This window comes from Gopherus evgoodei, chromosome 13, assembly GCF_007399415.2.
Source record: "Gopherus evgoodei ecotype Sinaloan lineage chromosome 13, rGopEvg1_v1.p, whole genome shotgun sequence".
Taxonomy (NCBI): Eukaryota; Metazoa; Chordata; order Testudines; family Testudinidae; genus Gopherus; species Gopherus evgoodei.
Window position 1 is genome coordinate 33,180,796 of NC_044334.1, and position 18,541 is coordinate 33,199,336.

At 46.6% G+C, this 18,541-nt stretch overlaps 1 protein-coding gene across 1 annotated transcript in view; it reads left to right on the forward strand.

Moving 5' to 3' along the window:
- Window positions 1-18,541, forward strand: part of LOC115660743 (zinc finger protein 883-like) — a 573,128-nt gene that overhangs the window by 318,786 nt on the left and 235,801 nt on the right. The window lies entirely within an intron of this gene.

The window sequence follows — 18,541 nt, forward strand, 5'->3', positions numbered from 1 at the left end:
GGAGTTGAGAGCGGTCCGTCTTGCTTGTCAAACGTTCTGTTACCAGCTTCAAGGTCGTTGTGTCGCGGTGTTTACCGACAACACGACGACCATGTACTATATCAACAAGCATGGCGGCACCAGATCCTCTCCCCTATGTCACGAGGCGATGCGACTCTGGGACTTTTGTGTAGCCCACTCCATTCACCTCACGGCTTCCTTCCTCCCCGGAGTACGGAACACGCTGGCGGATCGCCTGAGCAGATCTTTCCTATCACACGAGTGGTCCCTTCGCCCGGACGTCGCACTCTCCATCTTCCAGAGGTGGGGTTATCCCCGTGTGGACCTCTTCGCGTCCGGGGGGAACAAGAAGTGCCAGGCGTTCTGCTCCTTTCAGGGCAGGGAGCCCGGGTCTATAGCGGATGCCTTCCTTATTCCATGGACGACCCACTTGTACTACGCGTTTCCCCCTTTCCCTCTGGTCCACAGGGTCCTTCTGAAGGTGCGCAGGGACAGGGCTCGCGTGATCATGGTAGCCCCGGCGTGGCCCAGGCAACATTGGTACCCCATGCTGCTGGACCTGGCCATAGCCGACCCAATTCCCCTGCCCCTTCACCCGGACCTGATTACCCAGGAGAACGGGTCTCTCTGTCACCCGGACCTGCAGTCGCTGCATCTAGCAGCGTGGTTCCTGCGTGGCTGACCGGTTCTGAACTGCGCTGCTCCACACCGGTACGGGAGGTGCTTTTGGGCAGCAGGAAGCCTTCCACGAGAGCGACATACTCGGCCAAGTGGAAGCGTTTCTCCTGTTGGTGCGTGGAGAAAGGTCTCCGCCCTATGGAAGTTTCGGTGGCCAATATCTTAGACTATCTTTGGTCCCTCAAACAACAGGGTCTAGCGTTATCGTCCTTGCGGGTCCACCTGGCAGCTATCTCCACCTTTCACCCGGGTGGGGATGGCCGCTCCGTTTTTTCTCACCCGACGGTGTCTAGATTCCTTAAGGGGCTGGAACGTTTATACCCTAACGTCAGACTCCCTGCTCCAACATGGGATCTTAACCTGGTGTTGTCTCGGCTCATGGGGCCCCCCTTCGAGCCGTTAGCTACTTGCTCCCTACTTTATCTCTCTTGGAAGACTGCCTTTTTAGTTGCTATCACCTCAGCTAGGCGGGTGTCGGAGCTCCGGGCGCTTGTGGTAGACCCCCCGTATACAATCTTCCACAAAGATAAGGTACAGCTGAGACCACACCCTGCCTTTCTCCCCAAGGTAGTCTCTACCTTCCACATCAACCAAGAGATATTCCTCCCGGTTTTTTTCCCAAAACCTCACTCTTCAGGCAGGGAGCAGCAGCTCCACTCGCTTGATGTCCGTAGGGCTCTCGCGTTCTATGTGGAGAGGACCAAACCGTTCCGCAAATCCCCCCAACTTTTTGTGGCAGTAGCGGACCGTATGAAGGGGCTTCCTATCTCCTCACAGAGGTTATCCTCATGGGTTACTTCCTGTATCAGGACCTGCTATGAGCTGGCCCATGTTCCTACGGGCCATGTGACTGCGCACTCTACCAGGGCGCAGGCGTCGTCGCTGGCTTTCCTCGCCCGTGTGCCCATCCAGGAAATCTGTTGGGCAGCGACCTGGTCATCGGTCCACACCTTTGCTTCCCACTACGCCCTGGTCCAGCAGTCCAGAGAGGATGCGGCCTTCGGATCTGCAGTGCTCCATGCCGCTACTTCTCACTCCGACCCCACCGCCTAGGTATGGCTTGGGATTCACCTAACTGGAATGGATGTGAGCAATCACTCGAAGAAGAAAAGACGGTTACTTACCTTTGTAACTGTTGTTCTTCGAGATGTGTTGCTCACATCCATTCCACACCCGCCCTCCTTCCCCACTGTCGGAGTAGCCGGCAAGAAGGAACTGAGGAGCGGGTGGGCCGGCAGGGGTATATATGGAGCGCCATGGCGGCGCCACTCCAGGGGGCGACCTGCCGGCCCACTGGAGTTGCTAGGGTAAAAAAAGTTTCCGACGAGCGTGCACGCGCGGCGCGCACACCTAACTGGAATGGATGTGAGCAACACATCTCGAAGAACAACAGTTACAAAGGTGATTAACCGTCTTATCTGCGGAGTGCCTTACTTGCCAGAAAAATAGTCCTCGACCAGGGAATCCAGTTATACCAGCTACCCTAGAACCCACTCCAGACCCCGGGCTAGTGTGGCAAATTGACTTCACCAAACTTCCTCGAGCCCAGGGGTATAAATACCTCCTTGTCCTGGTGGATTGTTTCAGTGGGTGGCCTGAAGCTTTTCCCTGCCAAAATAACACTGCTAACACTGTCGCTCTTAAACTTGTTAAAGAGATTTTTCCTAGATTTGGCCTGCCTCGATGGATGGAGTCTGACCAGGGAACACACTTCACCTCAAAGATTGTCCAGAATGTCTCGGATATCCTCCAGCTCAATTGGAAACTTCACACCCCTTGGAGGCCACAGGCCAGTGGAGTGGTAGAGCGCACTAATCAGACACTCAAGAGGCACCTAGCCAAAATATGTCAGGAAGCATCTTTAAAGTGGCCTGATGCCCTACCTTTGGTTTTACTCTGCATTTGGGCTCTTCCTAAGGGTAGAACTAGTTTAAGCCCCTTCGAGATTATGTTTGGAAGGGCATGGCCTATGAATGGTACCCCGATCCTGCTAGGGGAATGGGAGTTTGGGTGTGGATATTTGTCTTAGTATATGTGTTCTCTGTCTGCTGTTTTATGTTCCCTTCACAGGTATGTTAAGGACTCTCAGCCACTCCCTTTGGATGCACCTGTCCATTCCCTACAGCCTGGTGACTTCGTCCTCGTCCGTACCTGGAAGGACAAACCCCTCCAGGAAAAGTGGAAATGACCCTATCTCGTTTTACTGGTGTCCCATACGGCGGCTAAAGTAGAGGGACACAAAAGCTGGATTCACTACTCCCGACTAAAAGCTGTACCTCCACCGCAGAATCCAGACCCCGAGCAGTGGACTGTTCAGCCGACTGGAACCGGAGCATCGGAAGATTTGGGACTCAAGTTATTATTTAAAAGCAAATAACTCTAATTTGGCCATGTTTTTAATACTTGTATGGGTGTTTACTGTTTCTGGACAGCTGGCCCCTTTATCCTTCCGCTCCCCGGAAAATAACTGGTGGGCCCTTTTAGCTGTCACAGCCTCTAATTCTTCCCGCTCTTGTGTAGGGAGTGGTTACACTTTAGGGTCTGTATTTACTACTTGTTTTGTGGGGGCGGCTATGCCCTTCCAAGAAATTCACAAATATACTGAACTTGCTGGTTTCAATATTAAATTGACAGCTGGGCATCTGTCTCAGTTTGGTTCTATCTCAAGTCCTAAGCCCTATACAAACCAGCATCGTCTTCAGATTAGGCTAATGGCCGTGCCCTCAAATGTTACTTCCTGTTTTACTATTGTAGGGGCACGGAAGGTTGGTACTAATTTAACCAACCATGAGATGAATTGTTCTGTTTCCCCAACCCTGACTTCTTATTTTTATGCACACTTATACCTTCCCTGTGGGTGGTTTTTGCTCTGCGGACTAACTGCATTTACCTATGTCCCAGCTAACAGTTCGGGAAGCCCTTGTTCTCTCGGATGATTAACCATGGGGGTTGTCCCTAGCCATGCTCTAGTTTTAGAGACACCTGGACCTACCCGAGCCCGGAGGGCTCGGCATGGCCTGCCTCTGGACGAAACGTGATTCTAAGGTAAAACTGGTGTCTAAATCTCAGGCCATAGCCCTTGCTACTTCATTGGTCGGAGTCCCAGGCCTGGCCTTAGATGCAGAGCTCCAGCTTGCTAAAGTGGCCTGTGCCCTCGCCAAGTCCATTAACCTAACTTCCACTTTAATCTCTGACCTGGCCTCGGAGCTCACAGGGGTCCGAGAAGGGGTGCTCCAAAATCGCGCTGCAATAGACTACCTCCTCTTAAGGCATAATCATGGCTGTGAGGAATTTAAGAGTCTCTGTTGCTTTAACCTTTCTGATCACAGCCAAAGTATTGAAAATAGACTGGCTAAGTTGCGTGACATTGTCACTCATATAACGCAAAATAGTGACAATGATTGGTGGGGTTCTTGGGGTTTTGGTAATTGGTTTGGGTGGCTCAAAAGCATTTTTGCCTCCCTGCTAGTGGTGGTAGCAATTGGTTTGCTCTTTTGCTGTGGCCTTCAGATAGGATTGCCCTGCTGTAAAAGTTGTCTTTCTGCCCTTCTTCAGCCAACAGAAATGTATCCCCTTAGGGCAGTCTCGCTGCCAACATCAGGTGGCCTACCTTTCAACCTATTCTAAGTAATGAATATGAGAAGACTCAATGGAAGGCCTTTAAGTATTCTCAAAGGGGGGATTGTTGGAGGGTGGGCAGGGCCCCAAGTAACTGGCAATATGGTGTGGGGTTAAAAGTTTACATTCTCAGGCCTGCTATCGTCCCCAAATTGCCCCTTAGATTAATCAATATGTTCCTTTAAAGTTAACATGAGTACATGTAATCATTTATTATTTTTCTTTTGTTCCTTTGTTTATGGTATAATGTGATAATCAAAGGGAACTCTGTATTGTGGGAAGAGGATGTAGTTAATTAAAGAATCTGATAGTTAATGAATTGTAAATGATCGATTGTAGCACCTGTGAACATCTCTGTAAACAAGTAGGGTATATAAGACATGGCAAAAGATAACGGGGTGTGCAGGATTTGAGATTGGTATCTCCCTGTGCCTTATTCGAATTCAAATAAAAAGACTTGCTTCTCCACTCCGGTGTGGTCATTGGGGATACGCACACCAGGCAAACGAACCCCAACTGTTGCCCTCTGCAACAGTAAGAATAAGAGTTCTGTTGTCAGTGGGACGTGATTTCTTGCCTTGCAGCCCTTTCTTCTCTTGATGATCTGATAGCATTTCTGCACTCCATCCACTACCCCTACATGTTTCTGCCTAAACTTCCCCTTGATTTCCAGAGTCACCTCTGCCACTGGGCAGAATTTATTGTCCCCATATTCAGTTTTGATCCTACATCTGGGAACTATCCAGTGGGGTTTCACTAACTCCTGCCTGATTAGCAAACAGGATGAAGCTATGTCCATTAGTCCCTTTGGTGGTTCCTCCCTACGCATACCAATATGGTAGCTACTTTCTTTTTTTTCCCCCTGCCTGAGAGTCTTGTCCCAGCCACAAAATTTTGCAAACCCACAGCCCATTTTAGGACAGTCTCTTTTTAGCTGTCCTTCACATCCATGTCAGAAGCACACTGTTGGCCAAGCTCCCACTACAGTTCCTTGAGGCTCCTCCCTCTTCTTGCTGTCCTTCCCAGCTGTAGACACTCTGGTCCTTCTCAAATCTAGTCCCTTAAACCACTGACTCACTCTGGGAATGTCTGCCTCTGCAAATTCCTCTGTAACTTTAACGGTGGGGTCCAGATTAACTGGCTAGTGCCACGTAACCCATACTCAGGTATGCTTAGGGAGACTCTGAAAAAACTTCCAGAATCATGTAGTCCATGATTTTCCCCACAGTTTGAGTATCTGGCTTTACCAATGAGTGGCCCAATCTTTTAACTTCTGTTCAAATGCACAGAGATCTAATCCCTCAATCCATCTCAACTCTACATTTCTGGCAGTACTTTTCTGTGGAGAGGCCTCACCTCGTCCAGCATGGCTGCCTTAATCATATCATAATCTCTTTCCCGCTAATCACTAAGAGCCATATATGTGCTTCCCCAGTTAAATAGGGTGTCAGTTGAAAGGCCCGCATTGTTTTGTCCCTATGAGATCTCACTGCTGCTCCTTTAAGAGTAACCAAAACCACATCAGGGTTGTTCGCAGGTCCCATTTTACAGAGTCTTATCTCCTGTGCCTGGATTCCATTTCCTGTTACAGGACTCGGCAAACTTTGGGGGGAGTTGTTGCCAGACCTGGGTTTGCTCCCGTATAAATTCCTGAAGGCTCTTTTGCTGTTAAACCTACCAGGCAAGCAAGGGCTGTTTTTTCTGCATGGTGGGATTGTTGGAAAGTCTGTAGGCTCTTCTACACCAAAAGTTCTCAACCGGACTGATTGCTGCAGTTCTGTGCCTCTCTTCCCCCAAGCTTTCTATCCAAGCATTAGAGTCTGTGCTTTTCAAGGGTGGGAATGAGAGACTGGTGAGAGTGCTCAGGAAGCAGAGAACATGGAATCTTCTTGAAAACCCCAGAATCACCTTGAGGGAGTGTGTCTGCTGGTGAGGTAAGAGATCTAGAAGGCATCATTTTATCCTTGGGAATCAGGAGCAAATAGAGTGGCTGAGCGGGAACCTCCAGTTTATAGCTTTGTGGGGGGTGCCTTGGGTGGAAACACACAGCTCCCACTCATAGATATCAGAGCAGTCTGCTCAGAGCAGCTGAGTTTTTGAAGTGTGCAATCGACCCCATAAGTGGTTTCTTTTGCCTTCCAGAGTTCTGCTAAGATCTGGACTAATAACACCTGAGATCATCCAGAGCTTCCTCCCCTGGGTGAATTCCCCAACAGAAAACCACCACGTCACCAGCACAGCTTTCCTTGCCCAGGTAAGACACAGGGCTCTGAAGAGCAGTTTCACCTTCAGACCATTGTCTGTTTGCCTTTCTTTCGGGAGTTGTACAGTTCAGTTCATAGGAATAATTGTCATTTTAGATAGTAGACTGGGTCCTCCTTTATATGGAAACCTGATGAGGAACTTCATTCTACCTTTCGGAGTCATTCTCTCTCTGATATTTGTATTGCTGTCATTGCCTATACTAGCTACACAACCACAGGGGCTGGCTGAGAGAGATACAGACAGAGTTTGAATTCCTGGACCTCTTCTGCCAAGTCCTAGTGCTGATACTAACCAACAACTCCTGATTTTGGTTTCGCTCAGCAGATCTTCTGAATGAACCTAGTGTCCTAATAGTATAAAACAAAAACCATACAAATACATTCACATCTATCTTAGTTTCTCATTACTGTAGTTACAGAGTTTAAGTACTCAGATATGTGTGTATGTACGTAGGTATCTCCACAACACTCCTGGGAGGTAGGGAAGCACTATCATTCCTATTTTATAGGCAGGGAACTGATGCACAGAAGGGCTAAGTGACTTGCCCAAGGTCACACAGGAAGTTCTAGGCTAGTGTGATAACTGCTGCACCATCCTCCCGTTCCACAGCCTTCCTCTAACATCTTCATCATATTTCCCACTTACGCTAAGCAGCTATCTAAGGGGTTCATCTGGTTCTAAGAAAAGCAATCGATCTGCCCCTGTGATGGGCTGTACCTGGGCTTTGAGGCTTCTTACGAGAGGCCCTGTGGTCCTATTACACCCTTCCCCAGGAAAAGAGCCACGAATCTGGGTCTGTCTAGAGAGGCCTCAGGAAAGCAGCCAGTCAGGCTCAGCTAAGAGGAGCTGCAGGGCCTTAGCAGGTCAGATCCTGCCAGGAACTGGAGGGGCAAGAAAGGATGCTGATCTCTGGCCACAGAAATTCAGGGAATAGCCAGAGTTTGATTCTGGCAGCATTTGCTTAAGTTGGGTTTGTAGGAAAGGAGTCCCTAAGAACTTTAACCCTGAGGTGAGGGTGAAGCGAAAAGTGGCAGGTAGGAAGAAGCAACGATGAACTGAAATCAAGCAGTGTCTAGCTACTGTTTATAGGGTCCATGGTGTTGGTGTCACTCTGGCATAACTCTAGGTAACTCGGAAAGGTGATAGACCACAAGTGTCAATGAAGCCCTCCTGTTGTAGGCCTCAATGAACCAATGTTCCTCCATGTTAAACACTTTGTGTAACCTAGTGTAACCTAATGTATTAATAGCTGCAAAAATGTAGTGTTAGCAGTTAGTTTTCAGTTGTAACAGCCAGTTCTCTGCTGTAATACATTGAAGCTCAGTTAAAGCCCGCTCAAGGCCGTTTTAAGACACAGTATACATGTCTCAGCAGCGGAGAGGGGGGAGGAAGGGGGAGACAAAAGATTGAATGAGAAAAGATACTGCAGTTGGATGGGAAAGGAGGGGGAAGTGAGAAATCAGCTAGTCAGCAAGAAAGTTTTGTAGTAAACAACTGGGATATAAAAGGAAGAAACTGCTTGTTTTAGGGGAGCAGGATCTGAGATTGTTATTTCTCCCTTGCACCTTATTTGAGCTCAAATAAATTTGGTTGTTTGCTTCTCCACCCTGGTGTGTTTATTGGTGCTTAAGCACTCTGGGCAACGAACCGCTGTTGCTTACCTCTGGCACTGCTGTGTCTGCAACAGTTTTGGCGTCCCTGGGTGGGCTGAGGCGAAAATTAGCCTTGCCTGGATCCCTCCTGGAGGTCAACGGATCGCGGCGACCACCGATGCCCAGTGCACACCGGTGACTTCACCGGGGCCCTCAGCGGAGACGCGGTGTGAGCGACCCCAGAGGGCACAAGGGTGCAACGCACTCAAATAGTGGAGAAGCAGTTGTGGGTGACGGCGTGGAACCAGTCCCGGGCGATGGTGAGGAACCGGTCCCTTGGATAAGGTAGGAAAAGTCTGGTTGTCCGGACTCTCACTGCTAGGGCCTGGGGACCCCCAGCCTCTACCTGCGACATGGGGCAGGGGCAGAGCAAGGTGGAGAAGGCAAGGTGCTCTCCCCTAGAATGCATTCTGGAGAATTGGAAGGTGTTTCGATTGGATCCGTTATCCAAAAATAGGTTACAAAGGTTTTGTACAGTGGACTGGCCTCAGTTCAAATTAGAGGGTCAGGAAAGGTGGCCACCTGAAGGATCAGTAAATTACAGTACAATTACTCCTGTTTTGTCAGTGAACAGGTAGGTTCTGAAACTGTTTATATGAAAAGCTCTGGTTTAAAAAACAAAACAAAACAAAAAACCCGTAGCTCCTGTTCTTCCCCCTGTCTGGCGGAGTGCAAGGATCCAAAAGCAGGTTAGGGATAGTGCAGGGACAAAGGAGGGACCTGTCTAGAAAGGGGAGACCCTATGTCCCAGTGCACTCTCTCCCTGTTGTAGCTGCTAAAAAAAAAGGGGGGGGGGCAGTATGAGTGACTGTTACCGGAAGACGCCCAGAGTACCCTGTGAAGCAAAAGCTCGTGACCAGGATTACTCTAACTCAACTCCATAACTAGTGGACCTTTAGGAGGTCCGACCCATGGTGGGCTGACTCGGCCTGGCATCGTCCGGTGAGGAAGCTACCTGGGTCTAGGAGTGTGTGCCCATCTTCCCTTCCCCTTTCCTTTCCGTGTGGACTACTGACAGTCTGATCATCTCACTGGATGCAATCAGAGTAAGAGGCACCGTCTCCCAGAGACTAGCCGACGCTCTTTGCTGAAGGGAGGTGTAGGAGGGTCGTGGCCATCCTCGTTAGCTCTCCTGTGTGAGTACCCTGTAGGGAAAAATCCTTAGTTTATGAGCCGCTAGCGCGGACAGGGCACCCTCCCTATGTGTGTAATTGGAAAATGGGTGGGGGGCAGTCTAAACATTCCATCTCACCCCCTAAGAGTACCCCAGCATATTACATGTACGTACATTATGGTTCATCAACCTGCAGGTATTTAGAGAATTGGAATATTTACATGCGTGAAAATCCATCTAAACAATTCCCACTAGAAGGTACTTCAATCTAGATAAGATCATACATCGAAGAGGAGCGTTTAATCACCAAAAAGCCCTGACACAGCATGAGAAAATTTGTCTAATTAGGAAAGGAACGGGTTAATTTAAAAATCATCTTGGCCCAGGGATGGAAGGGGGGGTTTCTCTGTGTTCAGGGTCAGGAATCGGCGCGGACTGTGCTTGGTGCAGGGAGGGGCTGCTTTCAGCCCCAGCTGGCTGTGAAAAATATATAGACAGAGGCGAACCAAAGGCAATACAAGTTACAGAACTGAGATTACATTTGCAAAGATTAACTGTCCAGTAAGATCCAACAATGTGCCTTTGTGACCCTGGAGTCGGTGTGGCTTGGTGACACCAAAGAAGCCACAGGCAGCCAACCTGGACTGGAATCTCTGAAAGAGACACCGCAGGAGATTCCAGGGTGTAAGAGAACAGCCCTCCCAAGAGCAAAAGCATGTCGGAAATTCTGAACAAGCTGTATACAGGATAATCTCCTGTCCACCTCTCCCCCTCCTCTGAACATTATACACAGAAGTGGCCAGTCTGGACGTACGTGTGTGAATATGAAAGGGGCTTGGGGCATTAATGTTTTCCTGAGTGATGAGGGAGCGTTCCCAACACTCTCTGTTGTTGTTTTATTATTCTATTAATGAAGCTTTAAAATTCAGTTATATGGTGTGTTTTCTTTATCTTCCCCCAACGATCCTGTAGTGTCAGCCTGATCACCTGACACGAGGGACAGATTGGTAACAGAAATTTGTCACAGTTTGGTGAGCAATTAAGAAGGAGGGAGCCCTGCAGAATTTACACTATCTATTTGTTTTACCCTTGTTATTTTATGTTTGCTTTGCTTGGTACTGTTGGTGTTATGTGTTCAGAACTGCATGAGTAAAAGTAAGCCTTAATAGGATAAGGAAACTCTATCTGGTTCTGGTTCTGTTCTGTTTAACTGGTTACTGTTGTTTTTCTGCTCTGTTCATTTGGACGTTAGGAATGTGGGCGGAACTGAACCTCTCGTTCGTAATTCCTCCGAGTGGAAGCCATGTGTGCGAGAAAGCTCTGAGGTTGAATTGAGATCCTTCTGTCCCGTCCCCTGTAGCGGTCAGTGTATAGAAGTGGGAAAGTCTGGCTTAGACTGTAATTCCCTCTGCGCTCTGTGTAATTCTCTTTTCTGTTTAAGTGTCAGCAAACAGATGGATGGGTCTCTAGGTAAAATCCTCTAAAGGGGGTTGGATTGTATGTTAAGTAAATGGCCTTTGCTCAATGGGCCATGTGTTTTTGTCCAGGTGACAAGCCTCATGAAGGAGGACTCGGGTAGTCTTGTGAGTAAGAATGTTTAAGGGAAAAGACCAGGAGGGGTGGGGGCTAGTTGAGAAGCCCACCCTTCTAGCTAAACTGGTAGTGGAACAAGTTGGTGCCCATGGAAGGGACGGTTCAGCAAGACAAGCAGGATCGGGCCCAGGCGGGCAGGCAACACACAGAGAGATTGGAAAACAGGTTGGAAAACTTTAAGGGTGTAGTGGAAGGAAGGAGTCAGTAAGTGTCAGCATGGGGATTCCAAATACCCAGGACTTACTTGGAATGGTGATTTAAGTTGATAAAAGTGGCTGTTGGGAGACAAGCAAGTGATTTAAGGGAGAGAGAGAAGTTAACTCTGTAGTTGTTGGAGGAAACAGCAGTTGCACTTTGTAAAAATGCTAAAGAAAAAAAGGTTTTTGGTGTCTATGAAATGTTTGTAAATGAATTCAGGCAAAGAAATTATTGGATTGTAATCATTTGGTTTGGCTATGAACAATTTAATTAAATTAGCTGAAGAATGTTTACAGTGTTATGTAATTGAAAACCTGGGCTGCCTATGAAACAAATACAAGAAAATATGGGGTAATTCCTCTGTTTTGCCTGAAGTCAACAAGGGTATTTGTATATTTCAAACGATGATAGTCTGACCAGAAGGGGTGGGTAGACCTCTGTTTTTTTGTCTTTCAGATAATCAAAGAAAACTGATGTCAGCTGAACAGCATTCAACGTAGCATGCATTTACTGGCACAATAGAAATTATGTTTGTGTTCTATGTTCTGTCTTGTGGTGTTTGGATTGTGGCTGGAATTTTTGTGTTTAATATTTTTATAAAATAGTCTAGTTTAAAGTTAAACAAAAAGGTTAAATTAAAATGCAGATACTTGTTTTGTTCAACTTGGAATACAAAGTGTTTGGATAAATCAGGAGAATGTAATATACTAAAGTCTAATGCATTTCCTTAAGTAAGGAAAATAAACTTCATTGGTCAAACTGTTAATTGCAAAAATTGTTGTTAAAATTTGCATACCAACAGTCTTTGAAAGCAAGGACATGAAAAGTTAACCCACTCCCCATATTGTATATGGGATCTTTCTGGCTGCCTCAGATTTCTAGCCAGAGGGCTGGGGACGGTGGAAAGCTATTGGACTAGAGGTTAAATTGAATCAACTCCTCAAAGTGGGTGTGCTTGTCCTGGCTTGTTGCTCCAAAGCTCTGTAATAAGGTTATTTTAGTAAAAGAGTGTGTGTGGCATATATTAAATAATAAGACTAATGTACTGTATAATGACAATGTTTATGTCTTCATTGTTGAGAAAAAGGTGTATAAGTAAAAAGTGGAAGTTTCCTTTGCAGGTTAAAAGAAGACAAGAAAGGAAGAAGAACAAAGAACAAAATGAGTTAACTGGAAAAAAAGAATTAGCTAGCAAGCTCAGGCTATAGATAAGACACTGTCTCCATTCAAGGACACTGCTCACAGTTAAGACTTGGCTAACAACTAGGAAAAGGAGGGCTTGAATTTGCCCACACAGCTATGAGATCTGAAAAACACTGCCAGGCACTAATGAAATGTGTTAAGTTTCTTTTCTCACAGGTAAAGAAGCGCTACCCAAAGACCCTAGCAGCCCTGCCACTCCTTGGAACCAGGAGACGGGATTGATGTAAAGGTCCACCGATGAAAGATTGCCTTGGTTCCATGCTGGAAAGGCCCTTAAGTCCTGATGACTACCAATACCGCTGTGAAGTGCCAAAGACTGACTGCTTGGACCCAAGATTCTCACTGCAAAAAGACCCCTCCACATTGGGAGAATTCTACTGATGATTAGCTTATTTCACCTTCTAGCTCCACTGTGCCTTTTGGACAGCAGGGAAAACGTACAAGGTGACGTGCTAGTAACCTCTCCCTTATCCACTGACAGATCTACTGTGCCTTTGAATTTTTCTAGAAGAATCAAAAGAATTACAGGGTGATGTGCTGGTAACCTCTCCCCTATGCGATGCTGCACCGTGACTGTTTTGGGAAAGAAGAAGGAACACTCGCTCCACTGAAATTGCCAAAGTCCAGGAATTCCTGACTAGAAAGTACATTAAGAACTGACCCTGGTGAAGAAACAAAGAATTATACACTGGTGCGAAGACATTTGTGGGACCCATGTTTGGGAATGTGGTATTGAATGGATTTTGGGGTTTATTCTACAGGCTGCGCCCTGTGTTTTGGATAAATCCTTTAGCATATATAGCTCTCTCTAGTTGGATTTTAAATAACAAGTACCCAAAGAGTTTGTTCTGCTACTAGAAATTTTACCCATATTGAAACCATTCCAGTGACTAATAATGTATGATATTAATGGGAATGCCTTTTGACAGTACCTGAGAATAGTTAAATAACAGGTGTATTATAGTACTACACCAAGAAAAGATGGTATTGAATATAACTGAGGCTAGGAAGGCATAGTAGTGGGATCTAGCATGTTGAGGAATTCGGGATTTCCTGAATGACCAGCTGATGGCCATTTGGAGTGATCTTGAGTACCAGACTTGGCCCACTGCCCTTACAGACGCATCAGGAATACCATCTGATCTGTGATCATGGAGACATATGTGGACACTTCCTGGGTGGAAGTGTGGCTTCCCAGGGTGGGGTGTGCGCCTTATAGGGGATGAATACTGTACTTATGTCCCAGAAAGCGCACAGGATATTAACAAGCACATCCTATCAGCCAAACAGGTTTTTGAACAGTGGAAGGCCCAGGAAAGGAAACCTACTATTTCTGATTCCCCCTGGGGCTGGTTGCTCAATCTGGGAGAACTAAGGGAAGGTATTGTTCACCTCCTGCTCACTGGTGTGGTGTTGTGTATCGTTACTCGTCTCTTGCTTGCTTGCTGTAAAGCACTCCAGCTCCCTAGAGCTTAATCACATGTTATCCTTTAAATGTGAACACACTCAGCCAAAAGTTTGTTGAGTATTCTCAAAGGAGGGAGTTGTTGGTGTCACTCTGGCATAATCCTGGGTAAGTAGGAAAGGTGATAGACCACAAGTGTCAATGAAGCCCTCCTGTTGTAGGCCTCAATGAACCAATGTTCCTCCACGTTAAACACTTTGTGTAACCTAGTGTAACCTAATGTACTAATAGCTGCAAAAATGTAGTGTTAGCAGTTAGTTTTCGGTTGTAACAGCCAGTTCTCTGCTGTAATACATTGAAGCTCAGCTAAAGCCCGCTCAAGGCCGTTTTAAGATACTGTATACATGTCTCAGCAGTGGAGAGCGGGGAGGAAGGGGGAGACAAAAGATTGAATGAGAAAAGATACTGCAGCTGGATGGGAAAGGAGGGGGAAGTGAGAAATCAGCTAATCAGCAAGAAAGTTTTGTAGTAAACAACTGGGATATAAAAGGCAGAAACTGTTTGTTTTAGGGGTGCAGGATCTGAGATTGTTATTTCTCCCTTGCACCTTATTTGAGCTCAAATAAATTTGGTTGTTTGCTTCTCCACCCTGGTGTGTTTATTGGTGCTTAAGCACTCTGGGCAACGAACCGCTGTTGCTTGCCTCTGGCACTGCTGTGTCTGCAACAATGGTATGGAAGACAGAGATTATGGACAAAGCCCAGGTTCCTCTACCATCTACAGTGGCATAAGCCCCACGAAGGGAACAATGCTTATGGAGAAATTGAACAAAGGGCACAATTTAAAGGACCCAGAGTTGGGGCTGGAGACCCTAGTGAGGGCAATGGGAATGTTCTTGACTATCCCAGGAGAGGTTCATTTGGCCTTTGGGACTTAGCCAGAGGCCTGAGCCACAGAAGACTCACTGAGGTCGGCTGGCAGGGTGCACCAGGGGTGAGAAAAGGACTGTGGTACCAGACCCAGCCACTAAGAGGCTCTCAAGAGGTGAGTGGATCCCTATTATAGTGCCCAAAAGGAAAGCTCCATGTTTTTAAGATATTTCTCATTTCTGTGAAATAATAAAGTCCAAGGTCAGCTCTAGGTTTTTTTGCCACCCCAGGCAAAAACATTTTTGGCTGCCCGCACTCCAGTACTGGGCTCTCAGCATTATATTAGTTATATGCTGGTACCTGGTCAAAGGGGACTTTTTTGCTTGCTTTATTATCCTCTTGTCTGTCTGTTGTGCTGCTAATATGTGTTAATTAATGACAGTTAAGGACCATCTTATTCTATGTTTGTACAGGCCCTAGCACAATGGGATCCTGATCTGTGACTGGGACTATGAGGCAGTACTGCAATACTGATCTACAGAAATACCATTCCCACTGGTTTAAGAGATTAGTCACTGAAAATGGAAGTATGAGAACTTGACATCTGCAGTTTAACTCAGTCCTCTCATCTCCTGCATTGAGTGTTCTTTCTACTCAGTACATGCTGTCTGAACACACAGCAGAACCATGATGGATGGTGACAAAAGTGTTTTTTCTTCTTCTCTCTCTTCTCTTTACAGATCAGGCTGCAGCTAAGACCTGTGACCCATGACCATCCCTGGCTGCCACTCAGATGGACAGCGCTGAGGCTGTGTCCAGGGGAGTCTTTATATGCTTGCCCAGGAAACCCCTTAGAGAAGGCAGGAAGCCCCTGCTGGGAAACCCCTTAGAAAAGGCAGGCCCCTTAGAAAAAGGCAGGAAGCCCCTGCTGGGAAACCCTTTAGAAAAGGCAGGAAGCCCCTTCTGGGAAACCCCTTAGAAAAGGCAGGCCCCTTAGAAAAAGGCAGGAAGCCCCTGCTGGGAAACCCCGTAGAAAAGGCAGGCAGCCCCTGCTGGGAAACCCCGTAGAAAAGGCAGGAAGCCCCTGCTGGGAAACCCGTTAGGAAAACTGGTTCTGACTGGAACTTGTTTACAACTTCCAGGGTAACTGCTCAGACTGAGCAAGGGCAGAGGGACCCAGTCTATGCACTAATGTCTGCAGCCCTTAGTTAGGCAGAATAGAAGTCAGAAGGAATTTACCTGAATGAGGATTGAAGGGTCTGTCCCTTGGTATCCTCAAAACTTGCTCTGGCTCCAGTTGGCATTTTGTTGTGTCAGAAACAGCCTGAGCCCAGAGAGAGCTGCAGTACGTGGCTTTGTGAGGAAAAAGGAGAGTGAGTCACAGCAGTAATACATCTCTGAGGGCTGGTCTTGTGGTGAAGGTGGCATGCACTGGACAATGTCTACTGACGTGATCATGGAATGCCATATTTCATCAGAGATGCTATTAAATTAAATCCCAAATCTAACCTCTGTGGGGCAAGCTGTTGATTTATGTTACAGATAGAGATTAGCTGCTGCACATCACAGAAGGGCTAGTAACTATTTTGTGGTGCCCAGATGGACTTTTTAGAGCGTTGTTTACAATGAGGGTTCTCAATCTTTTTCTTTTGAAGCCCCCTGCCCCCAACATGCTATAGAAACTCCATGACCCAGCAAGGGAGGGCCCTCCAGGATTCAGAAGTGTGTGTATCTGGGGGGGGCCTCTGGGCTTCAGCCACGGGCAGGATTCTGCCCTATGGGGCTGGGAATGGGGGGGCTCGGGAGCTCCATGGCATGTGGGGGGCTCAAGACTTGCCCCGCAAAGCAGGGTGATTGGGGTCCAGTGGCTTATGGGCCCACAGTTGAGAACGGCTAATTTACAACACAGCTCTAGAATAATGAGAGAGAGCAATTAATCCAAAGAGAGAGACAGTTTGTTTGAACATGGGTGTAATTAGGCATACCAGATGATCTAATTTTCCAGATGTCTTGGTGAATAATCCAGTCCCACATGCATCCTCCCTGTGGACCCAACAGGATTTGGTATGTGGGAGCCCACACCCCCCTAACCGGTCCATATGCTTGGAAGGAGCACTGTGAATGTCTACACTTCCACCCAGAAAGTCTCCAAGTATGTTTCATGACCACAGATCAGATGGTATTCCTGATGTGTCTGTAAGGGCAGTGGGCCAAGTCTGGTGCTTAAGATCACTCAGAATGGCCATCAGCTGGTCATTCAGGAAATACTGAATTTCTAAACATACTAGATCCCACTGCAATGCCTTCCCAGCCTCAGTGATATTTAATACCATCTTTTCTTGATGTAGTACTATATTACATCTGTTATTTAAATATTCTTGATATTTTCAAAAGGCATTAACATCAATAGCCTAGGAGGGGGTATATTACAGGGTAACAGGGGAGATGGCAAGGGCAACAAGGTACCCGTGGTACCTGTCATTTGAAATCCAATTAGGGAGAGCAATACATACTGAAGGATTTATCAGAACACAAGGCGTAGCTTGTAGAATAAACCCCAAAATCCAATCAGTACCACATTCCCAAGCATGGGTTCCACAAATTTCTTCCTGCCAGTGTATAATTTTTTGTTTCTTCACCAGGATCAGTTCTTAATGTCCTTTCTAGTCAGGAATTCCTGGACTTTGCAATGTCAGTGGAGTGAGTGTTCCTTCTTCTTCCCCGAAACAGTCATGGTTCAGCATCCTACGGGGAGAGGTTACCAGCACATCACCCTGTAATGGTTTTGCTTTTTCTAGAAAAATTCAAAGGCACAGTAGATCTGTCAGTGGACAAGGGAGAGGTTACTAGCACTTCACCTTGTACTTTTCCCCTGCTGTCCAGAAGCCACAGTGGAGCTAGAAGGAGAAATAGGCTAATCATCAGTAGGAGAATCCTTCCGAGCTGGAGGGGTCTTTTGGCAGTGAAAATCATGGGTCTAGGCAGTCAGTCTTTGGCACCTCACAGTGGTGTTGGTAGTCAGCAGGACTTAATAAGGGCCTTCCCAGCGTGGAGCCAGAGCAGGCTTTCGTTGGTGCACCTTTACATAGATCCGGTCTCCTGGTTCCAAGGAGTGGCAGAGCTGCTAGGGTCTTTGGGTAGCGCTTCTTTACCTGTGAGAAAAGAAACCTAACACATTTCATTAGTGCCTGGCAGTGTTTTGCAGATCTCATAGCTGTTTGGGCACATTCATGCCTCCCCGTTTCTTGGTTGTCAGCCTAGTCTTAGCCATGAGCAGTGTCCTTGAATGGAGTCAGAGTCTTATCTTTAGCCTGAGCTTGCTAGCTATATTTTTTTCTTTCCGGTTAACTTATTTTGTTCTTTTTTCTTCTTCCCTTCTTGGCTTCTTTTAACCTACAAAGGAAACTTTCACTCTTCACTCATACACCTTTTCCCAGCAATGAACACAAAAAAACATGCCATTATACAGTACATTGGTCTTATTATTCAATGTATGCCACATATACCCTTTTACTAAAATAACCTTATTACAGAGCTTTGGAGCAGCAAGCTAGAACAAGCACACCCACTTTGAGGAGTTCATTCAGTTCAACCTCTGGCTAGAAATCCGAGGTAGCCAGAAAGATCCCATGTACAATATAGGGAGTAGGTTAACTTTTCATGTCTTTGCTTCCAAAGACTGTTGGTATGCAAATTTTAATAATTTTTTTCAATTAAGAGATTTGGCCAGTGAAGTTTTTTTTCTTACTTAAGGAAATGTATTAGACTTTAGTATATCACATTTTCCAGATTTATCCAAACACCTCGTATTCCAAGTTGAACAAAACAAGTATCTGCATTCCAATCCAACCTCTGCCTGATTCCAAACCAGACCATCCCATGAAAACACTAAACACAACAATTCCAGCCACAAGACAAACACCACAAGACAGAACATAGAACACAA